Here is a 15,333-nt window from a genome sequence, read left to right as displayed (position 1 = left end):
ACAAGCGTTTTTGATGTGGACATTTCAGTATAGTAATGTGGCATGGATGTTTTTTCCTAGAATCATCCGTTTGCCAAGCGTGGAGGACAGATCCTCACCTGGGGCTCTTGCTGTCAAAAGGATTCTTTTTGAAGCTTTCCTTCTTAGCCTGCAAGCTCATTACTGAATTGACTGATACTTGTACATGGTTTTTCATAGTACCTGGTAGCATTAATACACATATCCATCCTCGTGACTGTGTGTACCAGATGGCATCTGCCAGTGACCATTGGGCTGACCTGTATAGGTCAGAGGTTGTCTGTGTAAAGTCACAGATATGCTGGCCTCCTGTTCTCTCTGTCCTAGGCCAAGCAAGGATGTGTGGTTCCATTCTCATGTATCACCTGGACTCATTTTCAGAAACACTTAGAGCCCAGAACTCTGGTTGTGTCTTTATCCTGTTCTGGACTCTGCTCTCCAGACAACAATGTGAAATAGGACTAGGGAGGAGGTGGACAATGAGCTTCTATTATATGAAGAATTTAAGATCCAATAAAAGAATTTATGTAGAAAAGAAATGACCCAGTTTAAAGAAATGGCAACGGTAGAGCGTGTGGGGTCAGTAGGAGTGTGCTTCAGTTGGAATAAGCACACTCAGGGTCCTAGTCTGTCCTATCACACACAGTGGGAGGGGGCCCATGAGGAGAAAAAAGTTCTCAACCACATCTGTTTAAACACAAAAGTCCCAAGAGAATCCAGCTGAAAGTGATGCCACGGTGTTCATGTGCAAGGCAGTTACAATGTTTTGTAAGAACCTGACATCTCGAGGCCAGCCTGGTCTACAGAGTGAGTTCCAGGACAGCCAGGACTACACAGAGAAACCCTGTCTCGAAAAACAAAAAACAAAACAAAAAAAACAAAACACACAAACAAACAAAAAAGAACCTGACATCCCAGCCCTGCTCAGAAGTTCCCTGTGCTTATCAGTCAAAGCCCCTGGGCTTCTCTCCTGGAGGACACATGAGAGATGAACAAAGTTCAATTGTTTTTACTGGCTTTAAAAAGCCAAATGGGACAGCTTCCTGCAAACTGCCAAACTTCCCTGCCATAACAGTCCCCAGGAAACCAATTCTAAGTTTTGCCAGGACTCACAGCAGGAGACTTTTTAGTGACTCTTGGGGCCTCATTAAAAGTTGACAGGCAATTCCAGTCTCCACTTCATTTGCACAAATTACAGAGCCTCTGAGGACCAGCCACAGAGATGCAGGCATCTGAGGCTGGTGCACACACAGCTGCAGGCTAAGATGGGGAGATCACAACTACTCACTTTGAAGCAATGCTCCCCAGGTGTTTTTCTGTTTGGTTTCAAACCTAAACTTGAGTGTCTGCCTAGGAATCTACCTACAGTGAAGTACTGTAGATGTCCCTCTGTTGCCACAAGTCCCAAAGGTTCTAGAGGCCTAAGCAGCCAAATGTTACAGAAAGCACTGTGACATTCTGCCTTGCAGAGCAGGGTCTCCATGCTTCTGGTACACAGGGATGTCCTGCAGGGCTCTGACACCCCTTCCTCTACTGTAGTGCTCAACACCTTGTCATGCAAATGCCTTGTCAGCACTGTCCTTTTTACCTGACTAAAGCCACAGCCCTAAGAGGGCAGGAACACAGGGTCTTCTTACTTAAAGATGTGTTCTTCCTGCCTCCATAGAGACTGTGCTCAGTAACTGATGAGGGGAAACAGGCAGAGGCTGACACCAGCCCATGAGGAGAGTGCTTGTCTAGCAGGTGCAAGGTTTAATCCCCAGCGTGGAAAAACAGCACAGAACAAAACATAAACAAAGCAAAACAAAGAAACTCCGCAAGTGGGTTGTCCAGAAGTCTCGGGGGTGGGGGGGTGGTGGAGGCATTGCTGCCTAATGGAATTGGTTTTGTGACTTGAATTCAGTCCCAGGAACCAGATGGTGGATGGGGGGCGGGGGGGGGGGTGAGGGGACCCAATCCTTGTAAGCTGTCCTCTGGCCTCCACACACATGCTGGGGCCATAGGTATCCACATAGCATACACTTGCATGCACATACTTACAATAAGTAAGTAAACATACTACCATAGAAATTAAAAAATGAAAACAAACAAACAAACAAAAAATAGCTAACAGGGCCTGGAAGATGGCTCAGCAGCCAAGAGTGCATAGTACTCTAAGTAGGTTCCCAGAACAGGGTTCTTATAACTGCGTGTAACTCCAGCTCCAGGAGAACCCAAAGCCTCAGACTTCAATAGGTTCTCTCTCTCTCTCTCTCATACACACACACACACACACACACACACACACACACACACCTAACATGGGCTCATACATATAATTAAAAACAAAAATAAATTCATATTTCAAAAACAGCAAGTAAATTACTCTCTTATTCAATCTGGGTGGCGGGACACTGTGAATCACAATATCCCTATAAAATAAAGATTACTTTTCTTTAATTTTCCTGAGATGCATATTTCAGGTGTAGGTGGCATCCTTTGAGCCCTCCTGTCCTGTGCATCATCTTCAGTATTCCACAGCCGAGTATGGTATGGGTTGCTGGGATGATGGGGAATGTCCTTTCAATGTGGAACTGTCTGTCTTCTAAAGCATCTTGAGCCACTGTACATCCTGTGTGTTCTGTCCTAACAACCTTTTCTCTTTCTTGGATGAGAAATTATCTTCTGACCTCAGGTCTTCTGTAGGTGTGAGTCTCTCTGGTTAGTGAGTCCTTTGCTTCCTCCCTGCCTGTATTAATTATTTTTCTCATTACTGGGACAAAATACTTAAAGTAATGGAAGGAAGGAAGGAAGGAAGGAAGGAAGGAAGGAAGGAAGGAAGAGCAGAATGAGTTGGATTACCTTTGAAAGGGAATTCTCTCACAGCAGGGAGGCATGATGTCTGGAGCTTGGAGCAGCTGGTCACATTGCATTCAAAGTCAGGAATCAGAGGAGGGGATAGCCTTTGCTAGCTCTTGTTCTCATTGAATCAGAGGAGGGGGATAGCCTATGCTAACTCTCTTTCTCATTTATATACAGTCTAGGACCCCAGCCCATAGAGTGGCAGCACCCACTTTTTGGATGGAACTTCCTACCTCAATTAACCATTATTGTGATAATCCCTACCTGACAAGCCCATAGATTTAGAATCTTGGTAATTCTAAGCCCTATCAATATGATAAGATTAACCACACACACCTCAGGAACAGAATATCTCAAATAAAATACCATTTTCTACATGACATGCATGCTGCTCGCGTCCACCCTGGTCTCTGAGGATGATGTCTTCTGCTTTTATAACCACTAAATTCCCCTCCTCACACTCCTTCACTGTTGTCTAAAACTTGAGTACTGACCACCTCTGTTCTCTCTGCATTGGTCCACAGTGCAGAGCAGGTGACCTGTGAGCTCTGCTCATTGCGCTCTCCTCAGCCCTAATCAGCAGTGGATTTAGGCTGGAGCTGAGCTTCCTCTCAGGGGTTGTCTAGCACATGAGTCTTTAGGTTCCAGCCTGGCTGTCTTTATCACTTACGACAGCTTACTTCTGCTGTTCCCACTTCTTTCTCTACTTCATCAAGGAGCACATCACACATGAGGTTTAATGACTCTGTACTCAGGCAGCTGCGTATCTCAGGAAGGAGAAACCTACAAATGGAAGGACTCTTCAACACTTGTACAACCATCTTCTTGTTCTAGTGAAAGGCTGCCTTCTTAAGTTTCTTTTTTTAAACATTTATTTTATTATTTGTGTATGGGTGTATATGTATGTGAATACACATCTCAATGATTGGTATATATGGTGTTGGTGATTGAAACTATGGCCTTGTACGTGATAGGAAACCACTCTACCAACTGAAGTACCTGAGTGGCACCTGTATGTAGTTTTGAAGACAGCATCTCAGTATGTAGCCAAGACTAACCTGGAACTCAAGATCCTACTATTTCAGCCTCCTGTTGGACCCGAAGATCTGAGACGAGTCCCCACAGAAACACTCACGGACAGGGGATCCAATGCAAAAGCAAGAGGTTTATTGATCCCCGTACGCAGGCTAGAGGAACCCCGAGCTAAAGCTAAGAGCAGTTTTTATATGGTTTTCATGGGGTTACAGGGGCAATCTTACAGTCACCTCTTAGACAATGCTAACCACAAAGGCTGACCTCAAACAGCTGCTCCCACACTCGGTTTCTTGGCAACTCATATTTGCACATTATCTTATGACACGAGTGTTAGCTAAGTTCCAGATGCCTGCAAAGTTGATCTAGCCGCTTACCATAGCTCCTGTTTACCCAGGTTTTATATTACTAAAGGCCCAGCTTCCGGATAACTTTTAATCCTCTTATCTCAGTCCCTTCCTGGAATGTGTGTAATCTTTGGAATGAGTTCTCCTGGAGCATGTCTTTGGAGAAGTTAATTTTTAAGTTTAGACTGAGACTTGAGATTCCTTCACTCCCAAGTGCTAGGGTAACAGGCATGAACTACCAGGCTCAGTTATTCTTTATTCATGGAATACCTACTATGTGTTGTTGGGAGCCGACTTTAGCAGAAAGCGGCTAGATCAACTTTGCAGCCATCTGGAACCATATACCCTGACGAAAGATTTGGTTTTCAATAGCCTACAACAGCTAAAGCACACTCTGATATCCCACATATTTTGTGTTGCTGTTTACTGGCCCCAGCTGCCAAGGCTGCACGTGGTAGTCACGCCTACAAGACATGCAGTTCACGTGCTGTCCACGTGCTATCTACGCCATACATGCTTATAAGGCGCATGTGCTATCCACGCCTGCAAGCATTGCGGTGCACGTGCTGTCCACGCTATAGACGCCTACAAGGCACGTGGCAAAAGCCTATAAATAGCTCAGAATTCCCTTCAATAAACGAGACTTGATCAGAATCTCTGTCTTGTCTCCATTCTTCGCGTCTCTTCCCCTTTTTCCCCACTCTCTCTCTCGCTAGGACCCTGACCCCTCGGACCGGAACGGGCAGTACGGGCTGCAACAATTGTGTTAGTGATAAAAGACATTTGGGACTCAATGCTACCTTTGAAAATTTCCAGACAAGGGAGAGAAATGTCATTCAGATACTTTAAGATAAATGCAAGAAAGACTTGATGTTCTGGGTTGATTATCACCTTTTTTTCTTCTCTAATGTGTACAGCTGGGCAGTTGTGGTGCATGCCTTTAATCCCAGCACTTGGGAGGCAGAGGCAGGTGGATTTTTGAGTTCGAGGCCAGCCTGGTCTACAGAGTGAGTTCCAGGACAGCCAGGGCTATACAAAGAAACCCTGTCTCCAAAAACAAACAAACAAACAAACAAAAAGACCCCATGTGTTTAGAGTCAGATTGACAAGACAGGAAAGCCTCCTGTCTACAGCACTGAACACAGGCTTTGTGCACAGCAGGGGCTGATGGAGGCTTGAGATGTAAGATGGCTACAGCTTCTATTAATTGGACATCCTCTGGGTCAGACAAAAAGCAGAATGAAGCCACAAGGCTGTTGAGCAAAAAGATTTGATTGTTTTCTGTTGTTTTCCACTGGTCACACATTGATTGGCATACTCTATGTCCTTCGTAAATATCTGGGCCTGGAAGAGAGGACAGAGCCCCCAGCTCAAGGAAAGGCTGATATAGGGATGTAGACGAGGACTTGTTCTAAGAAGTCACATATACTGTGCCAGACTCCTCATACCAACGTATTTTATGAAAAACTTCTGGGCTGTGGAGGTGGCTCCACTGGAAAAGGTACTTGTCACCAAGCCTGACAACTTGGATCCCAGGGACCCACATGGGAAAGAAAAGTGACTCCTACAAGTTGTTATCCAATAAACATACACGCCAGGCGGTGGTGGCACACGCCTTTAATCCCAGCACTTGGGAGGCAGAGGCAGGTGGATTTCTGAGTTCGAGGCCAGCCTGGTCTACAGAGTGAGTTCCAGGACAGCCAAGGCTATACAGAGAAACCCTGTCTCGAAAAAACCAAAACACACACACACACAAACACACAAACACACACACAAGAGGGAAGGAGGAAGGGAAGAAAAGAAGGAGACAGAAAATGTAAATAAACATAATCTTAATTTTTAAAAAGAATAATTTAGACCTATTTATCAAAGAGAAAATAAGCCTAGAGACACTAAGTCACAGTGCACCCACCAGGTAGGATGTAAAATTCTTGCTTCCTCCACTTTGTACAGTGACTCTAGTTGTTCATTGGGCTATCTCTGGGTACCCAGAGACCTTTTCTGTAAGTTATGGCTTCATTTCTTGGCCAATTGTTTCTCTCTTCCTGGTTTGGGCTGGGGTTGTGTTACACAAGTGTTTCATAAGACAGTATATGAGGGTCAGCCCAATACCTTCAAATTCTGAGTCTCTGGTTCACCCAGGAGGCTAGAACTTAGGTCATAACTCTTCATTAATCTCTTTCAGGAAATCAAAGAGCCCAATGTGGCTTCAGGATTGGCCCAAAGCACCTGCTGTGTTGTTGTTGTTGTTGTTGTTGTTGTTGTTGTTGTTGTTGTTCTTCTTCTTCTTCTTCTTCTTCTTCTTCTTCTTCTTCTTCTTCTTCTTCTTCTCTCTCTCTCTCTCTCTCTCTCTCCCCGCCTACAACACTTAATCACTGACCAACATTTATTTAGGACTTAATATTCTGAACTAGGTTTCAGTGCAGGAAGAGTATTTTCTTTCTTTTAAAACAATTTTGATATATATTATTTAACAAGCTTTCTCTCACACTAAATGTGTTCTATTGATCCTATTCACGCATATTCTTTTCTTCTGTTCCCTTCCAACTCACTCAGAACTCTTTCTTTCAAGTCCATCCCCCTCCTACTTTCAAGTCTTTTCGTTTTTAAAAAATAAGCCACTGAATGTAATCAGGCCTCTTGTATGTGAACTGGCACAGTGTTACTCACTGCATCCTGAGCAGGCTTCCTTTCCTCTGTGGAAAGGGAAAAGGGACGCAGGCTCTGCTTAGTCACAACCTCACTAGCTGTGACACAAGGCTATTTGTTCCCATCTCCGAGACTCATGGCAGATGATCTGTGAGCAGCAGGTGCTGTGGGCTGTGTGACTGAGGTGATGAGCCCTAAGTAGCGAGCTGTGCAGTGTGTGACACTTGTGGAAGCCCCAGGGAGATGCATCCTCTGGTACTAGCAGAGCTCCGCCTCTGGCTTCTTGACAGTGCTATTTCCTCTTTGTGACTTTGGTGTGATATGCTCTGGGAACATAGTTTCACCATGTAGGCTGGGAATTTGGCATCTAGCCCATGCAGAACTGGAACGCCTGATTACTCTCACAGAGGTCCATCACCACCCGACAGCTAAGCTACTCTCTGCCTTTCTGCCCTCTCCCTGATCCTTACCAGGTTCCTTCCCTCAACAACCTTGTGTTTGGTGCAGAAAAGGAAGAGGCTGGCAGCTGTGGTTCACTCTTCTCTGTCCCTGAGTCCAGCAGGTCTCATCTGCCCCAGTTTTGGAGGGTGAGGGATGGTAGGTTCTCCTTCACTCACTTCTAACAGGATCTTTCCTCTCTGCTATCTTGCTGACCCTACCTGCTTTTCCATGCTGCAAACAGGTGAGCTGCAATGGGGAATGATTAATAACAGATATTTTATTATTTTTAAATCTCAGGAGGGTTTTTTTTTTCATGACTTTGTGCTGAATATGGCACTTTCTTTTGGAGCAGTAAAAAAGACTTGGAACTAAATAGACATGGTAATTATACCTCGTGTGGGTGACTAAGTTCTACTGGACCGCCCAGTTTAAATGCTTAATCACTTAACTAAACTTAACACTTAATTTTATGTTAAGTGAGTGTAATTTTGAATTTTAAAAATAGGATACACGATACAATGCATCAATCCAAAAAATACGACGCTCAGTGAAGGAACACAGGAAAGAGGTCACGTGAGTTCTGGCTCTGGTCCTAGGATATGACCTTCACAGGCCCCAGAGATGGAAAGCCAGTTTCATGGCTGACAGGACTCGGGGACAGGAAGGGGAAGTGACTGCTGCTGGGACCTTGGGGGTGATGCCAAGGTTTTGAAAGCAGGGAGAGATGCTGGCTGCCATACAGTGCAACTCAATGCCTCTGGGCTGTGGCCATTAAAGAGAAAATTGCACATTTACAATTTACCTCATTTTTTTAAAAAGGGAAGCTGGAATTCAGCTGAGATCCCAGCAGGGGGTGTGGGGTGGAGAATCAGAAGGTGGAGCCTTTTCTGCACTAAGAGTGTGAGTCTGAGTAGTGGGTGGGAGGGAAGGAACAAAAGGGGTTGAGGAGGAGGATGAAGGGTGGGATGGGGAGGGGGAGAAAGGGACGAAGAGAGAGAACTTGAGAAATGGAGGGAGATGGAGCTGGAGAAGGAGGAGAGAGAGGGGAGGGAAATTATAGAAACTCCATGCCTAGTCCCAGCCCAGATGTATGGAAGTAGATTAAAGGGGCCTTAGAAATGCACTTTCTAAATGTGCATAGACAGTCGGGAGAGTGGGACAAGGTACCCACAATGGCCACTGTATTCCTTGTATTCCTGTACATCTGTGAGCGAGACTTACCCTCCACACACCTGCATCCACCTCTCACCATTTGGGGTGCACCAAGCATGTCCACAAATCTTTCGAGTGCACATCCTTGCACAGGGGCCACAGTCAGACCTGAGCTCTTACACAGATACTGAGACTCCTCTGGCCCCAGAAAGATAATCGAGATACATCCACACATAGAGATATTACAGGCAACACAAAAGATACATAATGGATTAATGCCAGCCCCTGTCCCTCTAGATCTATCACTTGTGACAATAAATAGTTTTTCCAAAGGCAGACTGTAAAGAAATCCACGTTGTGGGTGGACCTCATTTGCTTTCTGAGTTGAAGGCCCACCTCTAATAATCCCTTTACTCTGAGAACTTCCAGACCAGAAGCTTGTGTCACCTTCTGAAGGATGGCAGTCTGAGATGTACATTGGCCTTTGGTGGAGGTCACCAGGACTACCCTGCACAGTAGCAGAGTAGACTTTGGCCCCCTTTGCCTGTACCGTAACTCTGTAATCTGATAGGCTTAGGTGCTTTATTCCTGTCCTCTGCAGCAATTCTTTGCCACTCAGAAGATCCCTGGATGGCAAGAGGCTGCACTGGGGACCCAAGAGGCAAACTGAGACCTCAAGAGGGTTCCCCGGTCTTCCTTGGGCTCAGTCCACAACCTCAAGAGCAGCCCTTGTATCTTCTCTCTTTTTGTGTCCTCCCTGGTCAGAAAGAAACTCTGGCCTCAGAAAGGTGACAAATTACTCTAAGGAATGAGTGACAAGTCTGGACCTGGGAAGGACTAGAAAGGGAGGGGCTAGAAAAGGAGGGTACCCACAATCGACGGTGAACAACCCCTGTACCCAAGCAGCCCTGATTAAACAGAGTGGGTTATTTACAAAAATAAGGAACATATAGTAGGAGGGGCAGATGTTTGCAAAGAGTCCAGGGTTAGCAGTGGGGCTGGGAGGGCTGGAGAGAGGAATCTAGGTGAATAGGAGCAAAAGTCCTTAAATTGTCAAAAGGATACATTTTTAAAGTTCCAAAACCATAAAATGCAACTCCCAAAGTGATGGGTCCTTGTGAGTCTCCCTTCTCCCCCAGAGTCACTGGCCCTGGCCCATGAGGACGAAGGGAGCAGTCTATGAACAGGGTTCTCGCCTGAGTACCAACAGTGATAATGACACACCAGGATCAGCTTTTGGGAGACAGATCAACTTTACTTGGGATGATTCAAAGGTTATATAGTTTTAGGTTAATGGGGTAGGGATGCCCAGGGTAAGCAAAGGCCATTGGCTGAAGTCTGGAGGTTCCGAGATGCCTCATTAACATGGAGACGAGTTCCAGAAGGTCATTGGCTGAAGTCTGGAGGTTCCGAGATGCCTCATTAGCATGGAGACGAGTTGCAGGAATCTCAGGTGCTACCTGAATGGGTTCTCAGGAGAAAGGAAGTCGAATCTGTAATCTTAACAAAGGCTAAATGACATTCTGCAGATAGAAGTGTGAGTAAATTTTTGATCTCCCCAGAGAAGGAGAAGCCCTGCTGATAAAGACAGTCCACCATTTTTCACCCAGCACGGAAGGCTATCTGGACAATGGTAGACTTCTACCTTAATTTGCAGGGCAACAGGTCCTTAATACAAAAGACAAGAAGGCTCAGCAGGTACAAGTATTTGCTGCCAAGTCTGATCACCAGAGTTTGATTCGGTAGACCCACAGTGTAGGAGCAGAGAAATAGCTTCCAGAAGTTGTCCTCTGACCTCCATTTAAGTGCCACACTGTGGGCACACACATGCTAAATCTATGTAATTTACTGTGGTTATGTTTTTTCCTGAATAAGAAAGAAAGAATAGGGGATCTGGATCCTCCTTCCCTTCTATAACCTGGGTTTCTTAAGATTACCAGCCGCTGTCCACAGACGAAGCTGATGCACACATCTAGACCCAATCATTTTAAAGGGTCTTCATACATACTGCCAGCAGTCTGTATAATAATAATAAGTCCTGACCCTTATTCTAGGACTCCTCCCCTTGGGTGAGACATTTCCCCTCTCAAGACAGTTTCTCGCAGTTGAGTACACTAGGCCAGGCCTGGACAGACTGTTCTCTTCTAGGAGCACCGGTTCTAAGCTCTAGTCCCTAGCGTCCCCACCCCCCCCAGGAGTCAGTCTTTCGTGTGCTGCCTGCTAGAGTAGACTTTTTCCCCTCCTCCATCATTTGCAGCCAGCTGAAACCACTTAGTTTAGCCAGTTCTCCTGAAGCAGTGGGTTTCAGGACCCTGCTTACTCCCTTCTCCTCTATGGTTCTTAGCTCTGCTCTGGGTCTACTCTTTGCACCCTGCCAGGGACCCTCTCTGAGACTTGCTTCACCACGTGCGCAACCACCCACACAAAGGGCTTGGCTGCCCACACACTCCAGGGAGGCTCTCTCTCTCTCTCTTCCTCTCTGCCCGAGACCTTCTGCCACAAGAACAGCTAACATGAACATTGCTGTGATATGGGACACACTTGCTTTTCCTTGCCCACTGCAGACTCTAGCCACCAGAGGCACTGGGCAATGACTTCCAGCCGCTAGTAGGAAGTCCCACCCTGCCGCCACTGCTGCAGACCTGACCCACAGCACCTATGCCCTCAGCTGTGGGTCCATAGCACAATCCTGGGTCATGATGTGTGGCCCACAGCCCCAACCTGCCAGCCATTCAATCATATGCCTCTGTTGCCAGCTTTCTTATTCTGGTCCTAGCCAAATGTTTCTTTGCTAGTACACAAATGTGCTTTTCTCTACCTACACAACCTGCCAAAGCTACTTAAGACTCTTTCCTATCCTGTCTTAATAGATTTTTACTACTGCTATTAAATTCTATTCAGTTACAATTAATCCTTATGGCTCTCAATCTTGTCAGAAGTCTGCTAATGGTATATTTAAGTTTATGGCCAACAGAATTCCCAAAGCCTCTTAACAGTTGACCCAAGATGGTTTCAGAAGACTTGGACTGAAGACCCCCAAACTCGGGAGACCCTTCCTCAAGTCTCAGGAAATCACGACCACCCAAAGATCACAAGAAACCATACCTGGATGCAATCAGCAGAGGTTTATTAGGGAAGAAAGCTGGCAGCCAGTGGTCTAACTACACACTCGCGCAGGAGTAGAGTTCGACCCCGCCAGCCAGTCTGAGGAGGGTTTTAAAGGGAAAAAACCACAAACCAGGGGAGTGGGAAGGGGGGGTGAGGGGTTGTCAAGGATACAAAACATAAAAATAGTGGAACATTTCAGAGGTACTCACCCTAAATAATTAGAGTCATGTGAAAATCACTCTGCACACTCATTCCTCTCAAAAATGTAGTCTTACCATGTCACTATGCCCTACCCTGTCATTACCAACTATTTCAGGTTTAAATATTTCTCACTTGCTCTGGCCATAGCCCCACTTAGATGACTTGCATCTTTTTTGTGGTCAGGAATGTGTCTTCCTGCTTTGGGCTTTCCCCACCCTGAGGCTTGAGGAATGTTAATCCAGCAAGTGTCCTCTGATTCAGGGATAATGTCCTTCACCCGGAATGTGTCCCGGGGCAGTGAAGGCCTGAAATCTTATTTTCAGTTCTGCGTCCTGGAACCTGCACTTTTTCTGCTCAGGTCTAAGGGAAAAGAAAAAAATCTACATATATTTTATAAAATAGTCTTTATAATTTTTCACTCTACAGGACACCTAGAAGATACAGCCTGGATTGTATGCGATGATACAGTCACTAACAAATGCAGTGGACTAAACTGGATGCTCTGAGTCAAATGACTTGGCTAAACCAAGGTAAGTCATTTCTCATGTCATGCGTATCCATTCCACAGAGAAAAAGACCTGTGTCTTCTGCGCTTGGAAGCCAAACTGACTTCACCCAAGAGACTATGGAGACCACGGGAACTGTTGGCTAGTGGACTCTGTCAATTTTTAAAATAATATATAACTGGTAGATTATTGTTTACTCTTTCAGACTTCTGACTACATTGACAGCTAAGCTTTCACAGATATTATCTGTTACCTCATTGCCTAAACTCAGTTGCCATCAATTAAATGCTTCCTATTTTTTCTTCTTGCTATACCACTGTCCTAATATTATCTGAGTTCCTATAAACTTGCCTAACTCTAATAAAACATTCACTATACAATCCAGCAAAGATTCATCTTAAAGACTGCTCGTGTTATTAATTCATGCTGTTATCTCTTTTGTAAACTTATAAGCTACAGGAAACCCACTCAGATCCACCTCTCACAGACCAAATAAGTACATCTACCTAAGGTTCCCACTTACTACCTATTCCAAAGGGCAGTACCCCTCTGGGTTTCAAATGTACATCTTAAAAAAAATTTTCTTTCTCCCAAATGTAAGTAACCTTATTCCCTATATCATGTCAAGTCCAGGTACATACAGAACAGCTCCAGAGAAGCAACCTCCAGATGCTCCATCTGCTGTCACATACACAGCTGCTTCTACTGGACCTGTCCCTTCTGACCTATCCTCAGATGGCTTCATAAACCCTGGACATCAGGAAACAGCCAACTCTCCTAAGACCGGACAAACATCCCCATACCCATTCTTCTAGGTTCCCCCTAGAGACACATTGCACCCAATGCCAGCAGGAAGAAGCCAGATATCATGACGACCCTATTCCTGCTTCTCTGTCACCTCTTTCTAATTTTTCTTTTTTAATTAAACCAAAATGGGGGAATGTTAGTATTGTGTCTAAACTCCACCTTCACGGTTACCTGTGTAACAGGTAACAGGTATGCTCTTCCCCACAGTTACCTGGCAACAGCCAGGTAGGCCTGGCCCTATAAAAGGGGCTGCTTGCCCCCTCCTCCCTCTCTTGATCTCTTGCCTCTAGCTTCTCTCTGTCCCCTCCCCCCTCCCCCCCTCCCCATGCCCTGAATAAACTCTATTCTATACTATACCTGTGTGTGACTGGTCCCTCAGGGGGAAGAGATGTCTCTGCATGGGCCCGCTGAAACATCCCTTTCCCCATACCTCTCCACACACCCACAGAACATACTCTCTTTATCTTTTTATAAACACATCAGTGAGTACACAACAAAAGGCTTCTTCTAGTCAGCTCTGGTTCCATCAGTTATAAGTCCAAGATCAGGTGTGGGTCCCCTTGGGTCCTAGAGTTCAGGGTTTAGTCTCTAGGCAACCTAGGAAATGGGTCAGACCTGACTGATGACTGGCCCTCTGAGGGTGTGTGTGTGTGTGTGTGTGTGAGAGAGAGAGAGAGAGAGAGAGAGAGAGAGAGAGAGAGAGAGAGAAAGGAAGAGGAGGAGGAGGAGGAAGAAAAGAAGGAGAGAAGTAGAGGCCGGCCAGGAGCACATGAAGAGAAAGGGGGAAGGGAATGAGGAAAGAGTCAGGGGCAGGAAGGCAAGAACAAGAGCAAGAAGGGGGGGGCAAGCAGCCCTTTTATAGTGAGTCAGGCACATCTGGCCGTTGCCAGGTAGCTGTGGGATGGAGCATAGACAGAATGCTAACATATAGTATCATACAGAACAGTTTTCCTACCTAAAATTAGTACACTATTCTGTAGCTTTGTATACGTGCTCTTCAGAATAGCATCAGGAAACATATAGCTTTCCTCCCTCACATGCCCCACAGTGATTTAACTTCCACCATGCCCCAAAGAGGGAACCTGATGGCTTCAAGCTGACTGGTTGCTTTTCAAATTAATTCTATCTTCTAGTAAAAACCTCCACTGATACAACATGTAATATTTATCTAATATGAATCGACTTGAATACTTCTACATTGAATAAAGAGATGCCAGACATTATGCTATCTTTCTGATCCCAGTACATAGAAAGCAGATGCAGGAAGATCGGGAGTTCAAAGTCACCTCCAGTTACATAGGCATTTCTCAAGGCCAGTCTGGATCACATGGGACCCTACCTCATAGGAAATAGCAAATTATTGCAAATAAATAGAAAAGAAAATATGCTTCTACACTTCTGGAGAGACCGAAAACAAAGGATGAAAACTCTCCTAATCCAAGCACTGTTTTGGTCATCCTGATTTGAATACTCAATCTTTCAACTAAGATCTCTCTAGAAGATTAGGGTATAGCTCAGACATTGGTGCCTTGTCTTTGCTATTGTCCAAAGACAATTGCTTTTCTCTACTGAACTCACAATCTACAATTACAATTACAATCTACGTAATTTGCTTTCATGTGGAATGTCCAACAGTGCACCTTTAGATTACTTCGCCAAGATTACCGTCATAGTCCCACCATTTGGCATGTTAACAGCAGAATGGTATAGTGTCTACAAATCCTGTCACCCAATACCATATAGTCTATCCTGGAGCCAGTGTCATTTCAGCCACCAAATCCCCCCCAGTAACTGAGCCCATAGCTCAGCTAGATAAAGTATTAGAAGGGACATCACCCATCCCTGTAAATGCCTAGCACATAGGTGGCGAGGAAATCAAGAGGCAGATTCCCTTACTAAAGCATGGATCCTCTGCCCTCTTGTGCCACAAAGGCTGCTTACAGGGTTTATGAAAAGCCCGGTCACAGGGGAGTCAACATGGGTTAGAAAACAGCAAGAGCCACTGGCGCTCCTGTAAAACATCTGGACAGTCTGTCCAGTTATCATGTCAAATTGTGGCCTCAGCAGATGGATGTTATGACCAGGCATTATTAAATTGACTTACCCTGTAACTGACTCACGTGTGGGTCTGTGGCTCACTCGTAGGCGTGGGTCCTGTTGGGCTGAGTTGTGGATCCCGCGTGTCTGTCCCCCAGGCAGATGGAACAGTGGCTCAGGGACCAGAAGCACAG

At 45.5% G+C, this 15,333-nt stretch overlaps 1 long non-coding RNA gene across 2 annotated transcripts; it reads left to right on the top strand.

The window, feature by feature from the left end:
- The first annotated feature begins 7,260 nt into the window (after positions 1–7,260).
- LOC143435937 (uncharacterized) lies at positions 7,261–13,420 on the top strand. Of its 2 annotated transcripts, none has more exons than XR_013106235.1 (3): positions 7,261–7,569; positions 12,216–12,319; positions 12,924–13,420. It is a non-coding gene; the product is annotated as an uncharacterized LOC143435937 (long non-coding RNA). The 2 variants fall into 2 exon arrangements; XR_013106236.1 differs by having other exon boundaries at positions 7,262–7,569; positions 12,929–13,420.
- The last annotated feature ends 1,913 nt before the right edge of the window (positions 13,421–15,333 follow it).

Source organism: Arvicanthis niloticus, chromosome 22 (assembly GCF_011762505.2).
Source record: "Arvicanthis niloticus isolate mArvNil1 chromosome 22, mArvNil1.pat.X, whole genome shotgun sequence".
In the NCBI taxonomy this organism is placed as follows: domain Eukaryota; kingdom Metazoa; phylum Chordata; class Mammalia; order Rodentia; family Muridae; genus Arvicanthis; species Arvicanthis niloticus.
This window is presented reverse-complemented; position numbering and strand designations above follow the sequence as displayed.